The sequence below is a fragment of the Patiria miniata genome, unplaced genomic scaffold (assembly GCF_015706575.1).
Source record: "Patiria miniata isolate m_02_andy unplaced genomic scaffold, ASM1570657v1 HiC_scaffold_16, whole genome shotgun sequence".
Taxonomy (NCBI): domain Eukaryota; kingdom Metazoa; phylum Echinodermata; class Asteroidea; order Valvatida; family Asterinidae; genus Patiria; species Patiria miniata.
The window spans coordinates 9,101,597-9,114,134 of NW_024037054.1; positions in this window are offsets into that span (position 1 = coordinate 9,101,597).

Genomic DNA, 12,538 nt, shown 5'->3' on the forward strand with positions numbered 1-12,538 from the left:
AATTTTCCGATGGATAGATCAATTGACTTTTTTGCTTTTTCTCAAAAAATCCAGGCGCAACCAAAAAGGAAGCGGGCGAGGAAGCTAAACATGTATTATTTTTTCTACTTTGCCTTATGACAAGCAAGGAGTAGTACCTATCTTAGAATAAATACAACATCTTTCACATTTTTTTTCCCTAGAGTGGGAAGACACATGTGCAGCATGTTTGCTCCTTTGGCCCTCACTATGCCAGGAGGATTGAAGAGATGGCAAATAAGGAAGTGCTCTAATAAAAAAAATGCATGTCTGTTGGTTCACATCACATGCATACTGTACAGTTGCTTCACCTTTAAATTTGTTGGTTTTTCTTATAACAAGACTGACCTTTCAGTGCCCTTCGATTTGTTTCCTTCCTTGTGAAAATCAATTTTGAAGTGTCAAATATTGCCCCAAGGCCTTTAAAACATCGCACATCTACGCCGACTTGTAAATTCACGAACAAGCTGAATTCAAAATGCAACACCTACATATATTTAAGTAAATGATGCAGTCAATCTTCCTGATATTGGATGATGTTTCAAATTTTTAAACTACCTTTTACTAGTTTAGGATTGAAATTGTGCACAAATCCAATAATTAGATTTTACGTCAATACTGAAGTCACGCTTTGGTGTGAAAACCTAATCATGACCAACTTCAGGATTACAATGCATGTGGCTTTGAATACATTTCCTTGTCGGAACAGATTTTGAAGACTTGTCGGTGTATTACAGTTATTGAAAGTTAGGCATGGTCTTCAATTTGGCGGACATGTAATGACAATGGACTACAACCTGCCAGGGAACACTCAACCTGTCAGTGAATCTAGGAACTGTCTGGCACCTGCTATCTGCAAGGTAATTAGATAATGGATTTGGAGGTAATAATGAGATAATGGGCCATTAAGAGACCAGACTGCTAAAACGGAAGAATCGTTGAAGTGTTCCTGATCAGGACTCCATTCCGACCCGCTGAATGATCAGAGTTTTCGGTGAAATCTAAAATTGTAATTTAATAATCTTTTGTAAAATATATTTAAAAAAAAAAAAATTATAATATAAAAAATCATTCAAATACAGGAAATAATATCCAGCATATCCTTGGAACAGGAGTGAAGGAGTTTTCGCCCAAATTTTGAGGGCATCCCATTGGTTGAACGTATGGGTTCCTTTCGTTGGATTGGCTACCACCACAAATTTGCATATCATTTGAATCACGTTTTTGCCAATATTATAATTACTTTTACTTTATACTAAAACAAATATCTTTGGATGTTGGAGTAATGAACTGCAAAGAATTAGAATGACATCAAGATAGTGTAAGATATATATCTCAGAAAATCTCACAAGTCTAAACAATTATAAATACCGGTATCAACAAATGTGAAATGTACTTCTGCACGTTTTTTTTTGGAGAACAAAAGATTTTATAAGATTATTGCAATTCAATATTCCAAGTCTGTGTATTCCATAATAGCTTGGATGCCTGTTTGCTATTGACTAAGTACAAGTAGACTGAGTCTACTATGCCCTGCATGCATTGACATTTCAGCAAGAAACATGAACATTAATGACGGAAGGCCGATGAGAGGTCCAGGCAAGCCAAATGTAAACTCAACCTTTGAACCAATTGAATCGAGGGTAAAACACACCATGGAGGTACAGCTTGATGTTTTAATGACGTAAAAACTTGGTAAACAGTTGAATGCAGCGCGGGGCTAGGCTGTGTTTACTGCAGGCTGGTAAGCAAACTGAACCGTTTTCGTCGACAAGTAATTGACTTTTCAAAATAATTGGGGTGGAGATGTGAGTGTTTCTGAGTGGTGATGCAACGCAGTTCGACTAATCCTTTAATTAATATTTTATGTTAAATAAGCTTCAGTCGGTTAAAATTTGTTAAATGAAAGACTTCAGCTTGCACTGTAAAAATCAAATTCAAAGTGCCAATTACCAGGGTGTACATAGCCACATTTAAACTCAGATAAACGTTAAGTTTTAAACAATCTTTATACTACTCAACTCTATCATCCTTTCAGAAATGTCTCTGCTTCATTTCAAGCAGCTGAAACACTTAAATAGATTACTGTATGTAATTTTAACCCCCCTCCTTAACTCTTATTAATGGCATGAAGAACGTTTTCTGCGTATATTTCTGATTGACTCCTTGAGCAAGTTTTCCCCCTAACCATAGATAATCATTGGCACGAACAGAGTTGTCTGTAAACATTTCTGATAAATTCCTTTTGTAAGTATGCCAAGTGTCAGTGCCATGATGCATCAAGTTGTTGGGTAAGACTTATCAGTCCAGAATGCTAGTATACAATTACAAGTCTTGCTGGATTTATAATGTCAGGGAAGAAAGAGAATGAAAACCAGAGCATACATATTGGTCGAAAGAGTGAGTTGCACTTCTTTATACAGAGGAAAGATTTATAGGTTAGGTGCTACTTTGAATAGTGAGCCACAAAAAAAATTACCAATGAAAAATTTAAACCAAGTTTTATTTTTGAAAAACTGTCCTTTTGTCAATTAAAATGCACAAAACTCCACAGTGCACATTCCGGATATGCTTGTTTAAATCCTGCAGGCTTTTTAAAAACGATTTATTTGTTTGGAATTGACATCTAATGGCTGTCTTATCTTGCCTGAATCTACAAAGCCTGGGGCAGATTTCTGTCAGATTTTACTTCTATCTTGTGGTTTGGTTGTGCACTTGACTTCCTCCATGGGTTTGATAGCATTGTCAACATCAGTTAATGTTACAAGTACGTCAGCCATGTGATCTGAATGAGGATTACTGCATGTAAATAGAGTTTGGATGAATAAGTGATTTGATATTTTCCTCCAGGAACAGCTGCACACTTTTCCTTTCCAGCACTAAATGTCTTTCAAAACTGTCCCCCATGGGTTGACAAGGGAATGCTGGAAGACCTCGGTAAAAAGCTGAGTACAGCTGGCAAGGAAGTGAGGGTTTTATCACTGAATAGTATTCTCCTGCAATGAAATATTCAGAAATATTCTTTAGGCTGTTTTTGCTCTTCCCAATTTCATTCATAAAGACAAACCAAACATCAGTTATACGATCATATAGCAGGCATGCAACTTTTCCTCGGATCCGCTGATTTCCTCGTTTCTTACTTCTCATGAATGCCATTACAAATTGAAAAACACTGTACAAAGTCTTTGGTGGTTTGGAGTTTCCTCTTTTTTTCTTCAAAATTCCCAGTTGCATGCCTGATATAGGGAAAATAAGAATGGATGTGAATCATCAGTGTGGAAATATCTAATTATTTGCACTTGTCTTCAGTTCTTTGTCTTGCATCCCTGGTATTTGCAATCATAACAAAAAATTACAGCACTCCAGTCTGTTTATTGTAGGTTGTCATGCGGCTTCTCTATAGCAGTTGGCCATTCACCACCAGTCTGTGTGAATTATTGATGAATGCAGTGCCACACTTTGCACCTGAAATTTTAATCTAGTCCAAATTGGCTGGATGAAATTTGAGTGGGAGGTGGTTGTCTGAGCAGTCAGGTGGCGCTTCCCAACTGCATGTAGAAGTGTACTGATCCATCATGTTTTTTTGAAGCTATGTGTGCTTGTAATATGACAATTTGCAGACTTTTCAAGGATCCTCCTCCACACTTAAAATAGAAGAACATTTTGTGGCAAGAGGGTTGGGGATGTGCCTGCAGGTGCTATGGACTGTTATGTAAGGAGGGGGATGCGGATAGAGATTTGGTATTTTGGCAAGACGTCAACAACGTGATGGTTTTGTTTACATATATACTTTCCTATGGGAGCCAAGTCGGGACGCCAGATAAAGTGAGGACCATCTACTCCATAGGAAAGCACACATGTAAACAAAGTGTGATGTCATTACGTCTCAGGCCTATTCCTGGAGGAGCTCTGTAGTCACTACTGGACATTCTATTAAAAAAATTTCATTTCAGCCGATTCCTTCTAAGCAAAACAAACATCTGATTATTGTTGTGATGACATGGTACATCAGCATATTTAGTTCATAGCATGCATAACTCTCACCCTAATGTAAATTTACTGTAGGAAAAACATGTAAGAGATTACAAAGATTGCAGCAATGTCACCCCTAGAAGAGCAACTGTGAAAACACGATAAGATGGAGACGATATCTGTTCGAGATTGCCACCCACATGTACAGATAGATAATCTCCATTATAATGTAGTACACTTGCATCATCTTTTGGGTAAACCAACACGTAACAAGGATGAGAGACAGCTGTTTCTTCTTCTTGATTCAGCAAATAACACTATTACCTTATCCCAATCCTTAATGAGTGTTAACTGTAATTCCTAGGAAAAAAATGCGATTTCCAAACTCTAAACTATGACTGAGACTGCATTTATTTTAATGTTTTTAATTGGATTGTTAACGCTTTGTGCTCAAATTACAACCTTCCCCTCCATAATATTTAAATTGGAATGCGAGATTTTTTTTTCTCCAACTGATTGGCCTCATCTAGCATCCCAAACCATTTGTAATGTAAGCAATCTGGTGCAGGCAGGGTTTGGGACAGGCCACGTCAGAGCCAACATGATGTATTGCAAACATTCAGATTGGAATTGTGTAATGAAACAGACTGCAGAAAGGCCAGGGAGTTTTCCAGATGGGATGAATGCTAATTTATAACTGCGCTGATTGCCTCTGACAAATCATGTATTTGCTAAGCTCGCTGGCCACTTTCAGGCCAAATGGGTTCTGGGTAGAGATCAGGTTTTTCCTGGTGCTTTATATTGATTTGCACTCTGTACTCTCAGGTATTAAGCCTAATCAAATCCCCACGTTTGTGAATTGCCACCCTGGGTTTCCAAATCTGCATGGTCAATTATTAATGGGAATGTTCTTGTGTCCTTAAGAAGGACACTTTACTCAACTGACTTCAAAATGTCACACAAAAATTGTGCCATTCGTGCATACTTGTTTTTTGATTCAGATATTTATTCCCGAAAAACTCTGAAATGATTAAAAACCTGATAGTTTTGCAGCCCACTTTTGTGTACAAGCAGTAGGCCTACTTGATGTTTAAATATTTTTTTGCCATACACATTGATGTTGCAGTATGGAAAAGTGATGGTACGTTACTAGGCAGAAAGTTGTAATACTTGGTTATCAATCAAATGTTGACGATTACAACGTATCTGTAGTGAGTGACATTTAGCAGTGCCACTTGTATTTTGGAATTATGTGTTTTTTCCTCTCAACTTTGAGATTCATATAGGCTACCTTTCCAGTGCATTAGTTATTATGCACTTTCCAGATATATACGTGAGAGACCTCTCTCAGCTAAATGTTCCGTGACGCTGGGTGCACAGTGCATGGCAGAACGTGTACCACAAAAATTGAACATAATTGCTGTGATGAATGATGAGTGGTTATATTGCAACGGGTCAGTGAACAGACTTGAGTCCAAGTCTAAAGTACGAAGGACATTTTGGTACACATTGAGGTTCAGTGCTCTTTTGTCTAATGTTGAAGTCTCTGTGATCTGCTGCATCTTGTCATTGCACTGGACATTTTATTTCAAACCAAAAGTATTAGAAAATGTTTAAAGAGTAAGGTTAATAAATAACCTGTTGAGCATATCATGATGAAAAAAGCCTGTAAACTTTTCAGCAGTAATTTTAAGAGGGCATGACCACATGACAAATTATATTTAGCATCCATTAAAAACTCGGTATGCAAAATGATCCTTGGGGTGGGAAATGACAGGCCATGCGTGCAGGATGGTTTCTGCCACGACAGTTTTCCCTTCCAACCACCACACTCATGATAATGAACTAAGACCCTCAAGAGTCTGTGTTTGCTAAAACGGGAGGGATAAACATGGTAATGAAATTTGGCTGTAAGATGCATTAGACCACCGCTAATGCATTTGGCCAAGTGTGCTGCATATTACATATGCATCATTTAGCTGGCTTTAACTGTCTGACAGATATGGGTGGGTGTTGGAGCAATCTTGAAATGATGTATGAGACGAAGGAATCTTCTTTGCCCTTGTATCTGTTTTTTTTATTGTCACTGACACATTGATGGAGAAATTGGCAGAGGCAATCTTCTTATTGGGTCTGGCGCAACCTTGGGTTGTACAGTTAGTTTAGAAAAGATGTGGGGGTGTGATTGCAAAGCATTTCTTAGATAAAATTCTGATATGGTTTGACGGAAGTAATGAAGATATTAAAAATATTTTTTAAAGCAGGAGTAAGAAAAAAGCCAACTGAAAAAAAGCAGTACAATTCTTGAGACAAATGAACAACAGTGAAATAATTAACAATATGCACATCCAAGCCTACTAATGCCAAGCATGTCACCTGTCTAAGTGACCCTGGCTTAAAGATCTCACCCTAGGCCTAATGGACTGTCAGCCATAAGTAGGACTGCCTGGCGGCTCCTTCTGTCACCTGGTTCTGGGTCAAAGTGGGAGTAGCAGAAGAGACATCCTAATGGCATGCTGATGACTAGGATGCGCTGCATCTAAGATGCAACTAGTGATGAAGCAGATGTCATCACCGTGGTTGATTACTCGCCTACTGTGATGCTGTTGACAAGTGGGTTAGGATGTGTCCAGTCACGTACTTTTACAAATGGTTTCGTTCCCAAATGAACTATTTGGTGTGATGCAAATGTGTCTGTGCAAGACATTCCATCAGATTATTAATTGTGTTCACCTCCAGTTACAGAGTGAAGATTTCCCTGAGCTCTGCCCCCACCAAATTCCTATCTTTGGATTCCCCTTTTCTAGGTTAATGAGATACCTCTGATGAAAAAGCGTCCCTATAGCTCTGCCACACTACTTGGAAAGCTCACAGAGCCTGCATGTATTCAGAGTCCGTTTGACAAGGTTTCAAAGTGCAGACACTTGCTTAGTTGTGCTTGTGACAATTTCTAACTTGTTTAAGGATATTTACAATTCTTTTCAAATCCTCTTACCTGGAAAACTTGACGTCTTTAAGGCCTTCTAATAAATGATCTGATGATATACATTTGTGTTATACACTAGATTCATCAGGCCTGTAATTGAGCACATATCACCTGTACCGAGTGATACACTTACAAAACATGAAAGATGTGCAAATGTTCTAAATTAAATTGTCTCCTTTCAGTAACCAAATTAAGAACATTTGACAATTGTGATATTTTGGACATGATTTTCCCTAACACCTGGCTGATAAGGCTGATAACTCCACTGGAGTCTTTCATAGCAACAGCGCGCCTTTGCAGATTTTAACACTTCATGCAGATTTTTATTCCATTTCTTCACCCAAGGTATATATTCCCAAACAGTTTAACACTGGTTTCCATTGGGGTCCTGCATACAGTACATTATTAAATTAAATAAATGTTAACCCTTTAGTCACTGTAGCACCCGATTCTACCCTGCCTATTAGTATTACTCCCTGTAGCACCCGAAACTGCCCAAGCACTCTCAGTGAATAAATACAGTATAATACAATGAAGTCCATGTGCAAATGGTTAAGCAAAGTAAAACATGGTGAAACATACGACGAACATAAAAACAAGTATTTCAGAAATATTATAGAAATAAAACGATACATGTATATATAATATACAACCCACGTTTATTTAAAACATGAATTACTGATTACGGGATTGGGAAAACCCTGCAAAAACCCTTTTGGGAAAAACAAAGGGAAATTCCCGATCTGGCTTCAAATTTTTCCCCATGGCAACCAAGTTTATCACTCCGTGGATCAGTGCATTTTTGAACTTACGTGTTATCGGCAGAATGTCACTTTGCATAGTTCTGATTTGAATGCACCTAAGGCCAAAAAAATAAATGTTTGGTTTCTGGTAACATCGGCAAGAACATGAAGGTCGGTCAGTCGGTCAGGATTTGTTTGTTTTTTTGAGATTTGTTTTTTATTGTGGTATGTACCTGTGCAATCAATGCCAGTCTTTAACGTTTATTTCCACTGAGGTTTGTTTTAAGATAGATAATGTCCTAGGACTGACTTTTTATATAAAGCATCTGGGCTCGAAATTAGCGGGATGAAGTGGCTAAAATGCACCCGTAAATCATCAAAGTGCTCCCATATATGCTCTGATGTCAAAAGCAACCGCTAACTAGTAGTGCCTGTCTCCATTTCACCATGGAGGAATTCCTGACTTACATGTATTTCAATTACGCAAAAAAAAGGCTATTGACTCTGATTCACAAAAACTTGCCTTAATTGATACAGAAATATTAGTCGATCATTCTTAAGAATAATGGAGAATTTAAGTCGTGCACACCAACATTCTCAACGTTAGTCACAACTGGAGGGCTGATGGCTAAAAATGGCCGTATTGGTCATTATCAGCATGCCTGACTGCACTAATGAAGCAGGCAACGAAGCACATGCTGCGGCAGAAATTCGCGGAAACACGCAACACTGTATCGCTTGAAGTATGAGTGGAAAAACAGAGAGATAATTATGGAAAATTACATACACAGAAAAGAGAGATTACATTCTGTGAATTTAACTCGCAGAAATGTTCGTTCTCCATCGATGTTTGTTTGGCAGTTTTTGCAATGTCAAATTCAACCTGTTATGCTATGTCGGCCATAGACTGGTTCCAGTCCTTAACTTTGGCCATTGTAGGAGCGCAGCGGGAACCTGATGCTAACATTGCTGCATGCATGCCGCATCTGCTTTCACCACTGTGAAACTGGCATGCTAATCGCATCAAGAAAAAAAAAATGGGGTTTTCCTTTCAAAAATAGCGATGGTAAGGACGCAAAAAAAACCCCAAAAGGACAACAGAAATGTTACAAGCATTTTTGACGTAAAAAAAATGTTTAGAAGCTTTTTTGTGAAGACAGAAAAGTCCACATGATTTTTTATTCTAACTTTCGTAATGCTATAACAAGTGATTCGTTTACGGCAATTCCAGTTCATTTATACATTTTCATGAAGTTTTTTTATCTTTTACAAATTTATTCATTTTACTTTCATGCCAAATTTTTTTTTTTAAAAAGATCATTGCCGACTCTACGTACAGCCATTTTTTTACGGTCGGTTGGGTTATGGGAAACACAACAAAATTGTTTGTTTACCTTAGGAATCTACTATTGTTCTCAGTTGTTCACGCAAATGATTCCATATATTGCACCACTCGCAGCAAAACTTGTGGCATAGCATTCCTTTTTGGAGAATGGGACTTTCAATGCCTTGTTAGTTGATCGTCTTGATTCATGAATCTGTGTTATTAAGTGGTGTGAAAACAAGAATAACCTTTTTAGACTTACTCTTTCAGAAAATGGAACCCAGTTTAGTCTAGCAAACATGTCAGCTGAAGGGGTGAGAGAGGTGAGGAATGCTATAGGTGAGCTACATGTATACAGTGCTGTTCAAATAGCCCCTGGCTAAAAAGAGATGTGTGGATAAATCCCATCATAGCTTTCTTACAAGTGTTCTTGGTTTTGTAAAAATGACAGCCCTGACTCATGTATTCAGGGGTATTTGTAAAGACATCAACAGAGAGATGAGCATATTTGTAGGAGAGTTAGCATGAGCTGAAATTGAAAATGGACTTCAATGGCATACATTTGTCAGATGTGAACAGCAAAAATAAGCTGTACTGCACTTGTGTTTCAAATTACAGGGCAAAATTTAGTTTTACTCAGGAATGCAGGCCCTTTTCTGTTAGCATTTATCCATAACTGTGCACCAGCTCCTTCTGGTGGAAAATTGAAAATATCAAATCTGGAAACCTACAGTATGTAATTGTAAGTGAGAGGTAACAGGTGAGAAATAACAGAGAAAGTTAGAGAATCTGGAGAGAAAAAAAACAGTTCCCATTTTGTTTGCTGAAGCTGTTTTATTTGGTGATAAAAGATCCACTTAATAATCACTTGAGACATACAAAAGCCAAAGGGTTGTCTGATTTCCTCAGCTATTTTCTTCTTAAGTATTACCTCATCAAAAAGAATAAAAACAACCTAATCGATCTCAAGTGGACAGAGAAGCTTTCACAGGAGAACAAACTTGACATTTAAAGGTGTGAATGACGTCTAGACCCTTCAGGCAACACTCACATTTAGCCAAGACATTTCTCCCAAGATCCCTTTTACCCAACTATTACCAGTTGTAAGCTAGTCTGCAGGTCCCTGAAGAAATCATTTCTTTTGCACCCAGCCGCCCACTGAGGGTTTCTGTTCTAGGGTTGTGTCTAATAAACCAAGGGGCTTCGGGTAATAAAGGCTCAGAATGAACTCGAGTTGAAAGCTTTGAGCCTACCAAATCCCATTGCTGGCTTATAATAGTGAAGCCCACAATATGATCTTGGCTTGCTTCCAAATCTTGACAAATAACCTGCTCCGGAAAACACTATAGAGCATGCAGTATCTGTTTCCGATTCCTGATGTGTGGTATTTTGTGCATAAAGGTAGAAGTATTGCACTGTGTGACCTAGCAAGAGCCTATATTGAAACAGTTCTTTACTTTTGGGTATATGAACTGGTTTGTGTTTGTTGAGACAAGTCGAACTTGTACGAGACCTGTGAAAATTCACTAATGAATTTGTACAAAACTTGACTACTATTTATGGGTATAAATCACCTTCTGCCAATGAAAAGTTGCATAAAATGAAGAATGCCTAAAACATTCACCGACAAATTGTCTATGAAATGCTGATGTAGGGAATCCTTTGTAAATTGTACATGTATGCAATCCAAACAACATGTCATTTCATTTCCAGTTTTTGATTTAATAAAGTTTATCTAATTTAATATAATCTAATCTAAATTAATCCATACAAGTTGAGAAAGGGTATAGGGGTGCTGAAATATCCACCTTACTCCAAGAGAAAAATGTTTGTTTTCATTATTTTCCCTGAAATGAATTGCTTTCTGCACTAAAACAGATGATACAGCTCCCAGGTGTCGCCGTTAAGCCATTGAACTTTTTTCAATCCTACATGTAGCTGTGGGACTAATTACAATGCAGTGTTCTATCCCCAAGGTCTCTGTGGCTCATCAACTGCTTCATACATTAATCAGGACAGACTTAATACCTGTTTGTCGCATTGCACTCTCCTAATGCCCTAATTGCTCCCATGGAAGGCCACAACCCGATTGCCAGATCTTACTTTCTGAATATAATCATATCCACACCTGTATGAGGATTCAATCTAAAATTTCACTTTGCTTTGACTTCATATTGGTTCTGAATAATTAGTACAGTGGGTTTTTGGATCTGGGATTTGTTACACCTACTTATGGGTTTCCGTCATGTACGTGTGGAGTACCGGCATGTGATTGGTATGGCACCAAGATCCATCCTAGCTCATTAATAGGCTCTCTTGCACTCTGCTTAGTTTACCCTGGATGGATCCAGGGGTTTGAAGAGGGGATATGAACCCCCTTCCCTAGTCCATCTACCAAAATTCTTCCCTCCCACAAAGAAAATGTTACTCTGGATTTGTAAGTGTTAACCAATTGTAAACTTTCAGTAAAACTATTTAAGATTATTTTTTAGATCTACACGTATCTTGTCTAAAAATTGAATCACACTTGCCCACAAATTTGTACTTTTTATGCTGGTGCATGATACACTTTACTGTCTGCGTGGGGTTCAGTTATCCTAATTTAGCCCTGGTGTGGACATTTTTAGAATAAAAACTAGTTTCCTTCAAATTCATCAAAATCGTGTTCTTCTCACAGTTTCAAAATTATTGAAAGCTTTCCCATCCTCCAGGGGATCAAAATCAATGAAATCCATTACATTTTCCTTCCTAAAAAAACTGCTCAGAAAATATTTTGGATAATGGTTGCCCAGTCACGTATCCCAGTCAGTATGGGAATACATTAGATGTAATGCCCTTGAATTGTTCAGGAACTGGGAATTAGGCACAGGAGATTTTTGTACATTTGTAAACTTGGTTTGCGTGTTTCAGACTAGCAAAAAGCCTGTTAAAACTTTTTGCAGTTCCCACAGAAATATCTTCAGAATCCAATATATCTCATAGAAATTTCCCTATTGAGCTTGTTTCTTTTGTGAAAATACATTGTAAAACCAATTGATAGCACAATTGTCCAAATTGTTTGGATCCACTAGTGCCAAATGAATCACTATCTGTGTCAGCATATTATTATTGATTTACATCCCCACCTTGCCTTGACTTGTGGGTACTGGGCTGCACTGTAATCCCATATGTAGTCCTACTTTTTCTTTTCTTGATATCAGATATGCTGTTCGCATATCGTGTGTGCTCCAGTTCGCTCTGTGCTGCCTTGTGAAAAATTGGCACTGTAATCCAAATGTCATCTGTGACACCAAGATAGAAAGTCTGCGTGCAGAACACAATGTCTCAGGGAGATATTTGGATTGTTTCAAATGCAGTTTAAAGCTGCATACCTACATGTAGTTTGTGGAACAGGCATATTTCAATTTGAATGTTGCTTGGGTGGTTGTACTTTATTTTCCTCAGCTTTTAATTATTTGCATACTTGATGTTAATTTATAACATGAGATTGACTGT